The following is a 5,785-nucleotide window of genomic DNA, read 5'->3' as shown; positions in this document are numbered from 1 at the left end:
CGCCTGCGCCCGCCACCCCGAGAGGGCGCCACTGCCCGCTGGGGCCGAGGCGACGGGGCTTTTGTTTTGTTTGGAAAGTTGGCCGTTAAGGACCTCGTTACCGATATGCTGGGCTTTCACGGAGAAGGGTGGTGGGGGAGGCTTCCTTCTTAATAAAAAACATTAGCCGCCGTGCACTTTTAACCGGTGATGATGATGATAGACTGCTTACACCGACAAGTAGTCGCCCACAACATGGCAAGCTGGCATCAGAAAGACACCACAAACAACACCCATGATGTATGATCTCCTTTTCGCGACATGGAATGGACTGCGCATGCTTCGATGTCGGTATGATTATTTTTCGAAAGCGCCATGGTAAACGTTAGTAAACGAGTAATATCATCGTAACGCAATGTTTCGAACGCCAGCAGATGAGCGAATTCCTCCCGATGTAGTACATTACTTCATCACTCTTTCACTGTGAAAAATGGTAGTAAGGTTTATAGAAAAATATTCCTTGGCGCAAGTTGTGAAATTACAATTTGTAATCGTAAAAATACATGCAGTGCGTATCGACTTAAAATGCATATGCGAGTAAAAAGTGTGCTCTCGTAAATTTACAACCTAAATTATAATTCAAGTTTACAAAAATGTCGTAAATTTACGATGATATTTTTCACAGTGTTTAGTTCAAGCGAATGACTACATTCCTGCAGAAAAGTGACGTGCATTATTCCGTTCTTTTTCACTGGCCACATCGATAAAGCCGGGCATGTCCCATGTCCCCTTCTCTCTCACACACACACACACACACACACACACACACACACACACACACACACACACACCAATGGCCATTGCGCATCGGCAACATTCATTAACTGGATGGGAAGCCATCCTGCCCCAGCTATGCGGTTTGCAGCCAAACAACACCGGCAGTCACGGCCGGCGCCGCCCATTTAAGTTTTTTTTTCCCAGCCAAAACCTTTGAAAGTAAACAAACTATCCAACGGGCATGTATGAAAAAAAACCTGCCGTGTCTGTTTCGCCTCTCTGTCCGTGCAATGTGTGCTGCGTTAACTAAAGGACGCCCACCTTCACTGTCCCCTGCCGCCTCTCAAGGAGTCGTCACGCACTGTTAAAGCCCTCTTGCGACCTCATACCAAACTTGTAGTCCAAACAAATAATGGAATAGTTCGAAGCCACGTTAGCCAGCGAGACGGAGAAATTGAAATAATTTGATTTGAGACCACACACAAAAGGGCTAAAAATAAGCCTCACTTTGTAAATTAGTATTTAGTGATGGCTAGGTATTTCAACAAAAGTGGCATTTAATTAAAATAAATCAATAAAACGGTTCAAGGAAACTCGAACCACAAGAAGAGCAAAACGAAACACAAGAACAGAACGAAATCCAAGGGTTCTTTGAAGAATTATTATGGTAGTGTGCTTCTACATTTTTAGAACAACTATTGTAATAGCTTGAATATCATGAGAAAGAGCCAAGAGGAAAAACGGAGTGATGAGGGAAGTAGATGAAGTAGATCAAAGTTAAGAGTGTGTGTGTGTGTGTGTGTGTGTGTGTGTGAGAGAGAGAGAGAGAGAGAGAGAGAGAGAGAGAGAGAGAGAGAGAGAGAGAGCGTAGAAAAACGAGAGTTTTGCATGGCAATTACTCGAGAGCACGAAGCCTCGGGGGAAATAGCACGCGTAAGGAGGAGGGGGGCATGAATGTTCGCTCATGTCGGCTCAGGCAAGGCGCCTAGCGCTGCAGGGCGGTACAGGGCGAGCCCTCTGCATACGCAACGAGCAATCACAAGCATGATGTATAGTCCCGTGCTGTACGAATGAGGACAAAAATAACAATAAATAAAACAAGCAGGCCCGCCCTTCCGCCAAACGAAGTTGCCAGCTTCGCTTCGCTGCGCCGGCAACTCCGTTCGGCAGGGGCCGGGCCTGCTTGGCCTGCCGGCGGCGATGGTCGGGCCTGCGGCCCGACCATTTCTGTCACGCGATTTGCTGTAACATAATCAAATGATGTAACGGGCCTTCGGCCCGCAAAGCCCGTCGTCCTTAAAATTTGCCCCGTAGACACAAGAAAGGGATGTAACGGTGAAACACCGCGACTACAACCCACCCTTCTGCTAAGGAAACGTTTTTTGGGGTGGGGGGAGTGAGTTTCTTACCTTTTTTGCGGTTTTGGGCCGTCTTTTACATTTAATTGTTCACTACAGCAATTTTTAACTTATTTTCGTCAAACAAGACCCTCTGGCGCCTATACGGTTAGAGATAGAGCCAAACGGACGAAATTTTCGCCAGAAGGCCTCTACTTTGGCAAGTTACCCCTTAGGAGACCATCTAATATTTTCTAAAATTAATATGTTAATTTTTGGGCCACTTTCGTGATAGAAACTCCCTCTAGCGCCCAAACGGTAGAAGATAGAGCAAAACAGACAAAATTTTCGCCCGTAGGGCTCTACTTTGACGAGTTACCCCTTAGGAGATCATAAAAAAAATATGTTTTCTGACTTTTTTGGCCTACCTTATTTTCTTTGATACCCCCTTTTAGCCCTTTAGGGGTGGTTGCCAGGATTTGCCGTAGGCGTTTCGTTCTCTAGGAGTGGACCTTAAGATACCCTGAAAATTTCAAGTCTCTAGCACATCTCCTTCTAGTGGAACAGACAGACAGACAGACAGACACACAGACACACAGACACACAGACAGACACACACCAGGTCGTTTGCATAAGCCCGCTGAATAGCTTTTTCAAAGCAGAAGGGCGGGCTAAAAGCAACTGGCATGAATTCTTTTTCGTTACCATTTTTATTGAAGTAGAAAGTAGGTTACGTAGGTAATTTCACTCTAAAGTTGTGTTGTATTTCACGGCAAATTACAAGAAACCAAAACCTGCAGGAGAGCGAGTGTTACTTACAAGGGACCACCATCCACAAGGCACGTGTTTGTCATTACCAAACCGCCAGCTCCAGCAGCCTCTGCAAGAGCTGCGGGAGCGCCCGGTCGGTGGGCCACATCGCGCGTGGGGTGCATGCGTGTGCAGCGGGATGGCCTACCCCGAGACTCGCAGGCGCCAAGCTCACGCCGAGCTGGTGCAACTTAGGCTGTGAATGAATCGCAGAACAAAAAACAAAAACGGACGTACTTTTTTCGGACAATAGCCCCGCGGCGTATCATTATAACTTCCATAGAGCCCTTCGCAGTCACGTGGAGTGCAGCACCTCGCAGCGTCAGCGCATTCGCTCACCGGAACTTTCGGCACTGCATATTCTAGTGTAGATGGGCGCACGTGCATTCGCACCGCATACGCTCTCAACAAGGTGGGCACTAGGGTGGAGTGAAAATCTGGGACCAAAAAGTACACCTGGATTATAGTACTTCAAGATATCCTAAGACTAGCGGCAGAGTCCATTTTGACCCATCGGCTGACCTTCAACCCCTTTCGAGGGGTCGAAGTTAGGTCTTTGAGGAAAATTGACACTTTTTGCCCCCCTGGGCCCGCCCTAGGCATAATCCCGGAAACGGCTATATGCGGTTCGGTGCGGAACTTATATAGAAAGATACGCCAGGAGTCGATACGCTGTGCGATAACATCTTCAGCTCGCCCCAGAGACATTTATGGTAAAAAATTGAGGTTTCCTTACCAAGCTATTGCTAGCACTCCCGGTTGTCGTACGCCACATCCGGTCGTCCCATACATCTCTAGATGCGTTTTGACGAGACAAAACGGTTTCATTCTGGACTCTTTTCGCTGAGACAATTATTTTCCGAGTTATAGCCGAAAAACGTCGTTTTTCGCATCGAAAAAAGTCCCGTTTTCACCCTAAATGTCTCTGTTGCGAGCTGAAGATGTTATCGCACAGCGTATCGACTCCTGGTGTATCTTCCTATATAAGTTCAGGGGGGCAAAAAGTGTCAATTTTCCTCAAAAACCTAACTTTGACCCCTCGAGAGGGGTTGAAGGTCAGCCGATGGGTCAAAATGGACTATGCCGCTATTCTTAGGATATCGTGAAGTACTATAATCCAGGGGTACTTTTTCGGTCCCAGATTTTCACTCCACCCTAGTGGGCACATTTTGAGGCACACCCAGAGAGACTGGCTCGAGGTAGTTCGACCTTCAGTTTTGATGCAGCGGAACACCCCAGAATACCCACACCTATGCGTTTATTTCCTTCCTGAATACCTGCCATGGATTTAGTCAAAAGTGAGTACATGCACGCGTATGCAGAAAATAGTGTACTTCGGCTTTAAATGCGTGCATGGTCACGTACACGTACACACAAATTACTAAATACAGTGGACTCTCGATAACTGGCGCCTCGATAACTGTCGCGTGCGAGAGAGATAGCTATAGAAAAATAGCGCGTTCCATGCGGACTGACTGCCGGCTCCGGCGGCTCGCTCGGCTCGCTTGCTGGAGGAGTGGGGAGAGCGGAGCACGGCAGCAGCGAACGCACAGTACCCTCGATAACTGTCGCGGCGACAGTTATCGAGAGTCCACTGTACGGGGCAGGTAGGTATCAAAGAAAAAAATGCACGCATATGTGGTACACTTGGGATACCGGAAATGGAGGACAACATTTAGAGTGTAAAGCTTTGTTATTAGTGTTTGTATCGTTGGGAACGAAAATCATGGGCAGCAGACAGCAGGCGCACTCTGAGCGTCTTAGGCAACAGCGCCTCTTAGGGGGATAAGACAAGCTCAACCCAAACCCCGGCGAGCCGAGCCATCCGAAGGCAAGGCGGCCACTTCTCTCATGTTTGCTTATCGCTTTGGCTCACTGCTGGTCCAGGGGCCATTAGCCACTTAGGTGGGTCAGCGCCAAAAGAGAGGAGGGGGGGGTAGAGGGAGAGAGGGAGGGAGAGGGAGGGAGAGGGAGGGAGAGGGTGCATAAGAGAAAGGGGGGGGGGGAGAGACGGGGCGAAGATGAAGTGGTGTCAGAAGAGGGTTAACTATACAGAAAAATATTTTACGTGCTTTAAAATTTCTTTTAAAAAGAAATTGTAAATAACCATAGTAGGTACTGCATGTCGACTTGGAATTCACTAACGAAAAAAAAGGGCTGCCGTAAATTTTCAACATATTTTGTACATCGGAATAACTAAAATTAACGAAGATATTTTCCACTGTCAGAGACAAATAGAGAGGAAAAGAGACGAAGACGGAAAGAATCCACGGTAAAAAAAAAAAAAATTCTCGTGCAGTATTTTAGGACCGAGACTTGGATCTTATGATGGAGGGCCAATAGCATCCACAAACCTAACGTCTTGAAATACAAGAAACTATTCTCCCACCGTGTCATCTGCGAAGAGCAACGACTACCACAACACAGACACAATACTCGGGCACGCTACCTGCCAGGCACGCCGCGCGCGCAGTCATGAGCTAGTCAGTGAGTAAAGAGTAACAGCCTCCCCCCTTCTCTCTCACACACACACACAAACGGCAACGCATTACTGCTCCGCACGATATATTAGCGAGATTAAGTTCCCCTCTTTCACCCCCCACCCCTCCTCTCTACGAGGCCACCGCCGTGCCGCCGGGGCTCGCCTCCCCGCCTCCTGCTCAACGCGCTTCCATCTGTTCGCGGTCGCATTCGGACACAAAAAAGAATTGCACCCGAACAAATGAAGTAAAGCGAGAGAGGAGAGCGGGAAGGGAAGAGGGGGAGAGAGAAAGAGCGAGAGAGTGGAGGAGAGAGAGAGGGAGGGAGAGAGAGAGAGAGAGAGAGAGAGAGAGAGAGAGAGAGGCGAGAGGGGGGCGGCATGGCGAAAAGAAAAGCTGAAC

At 48.1% G+C, this 5,785-nt stretch overlaps 1 protein-coding gene across 1 annotated transcript in view; it reads right to left on the bottom strand.

The window, feature by feature from the left end:
• LOC113214797 (nucleolysin TIAR-like) overlaps window positions 1–5,785 on the bottom strand; it is a 291,722-nt gene that overhangs the window by 267,795 nt on the left and 18,142 nt on the right. The gene's annotated exons all lie outside the window — the stretch shown is intronic.

This window comes from Frankliniella occidentalis, unplaced genomic scaffold, assembly GCF_000697945.3.
Source record: "Frankliniella occidentalis isolate FOCC.00 unplaced genomic scaffold, Focc_3.1 Scaffold186, whole genome shotgun sequence".
Classification (NCBI taxonomy): Eukaryota; Metazoa; Arthropoda; class Insecta; order Thysanoptera; family Thripidae; genus Frankliniella; species Frankliniella occidentalis.
The sequence above is the reverse complement of the archived record's forward strand: the minus strand, read 5'-3'. Positions and strand labels throughout refer to the sequence as shown.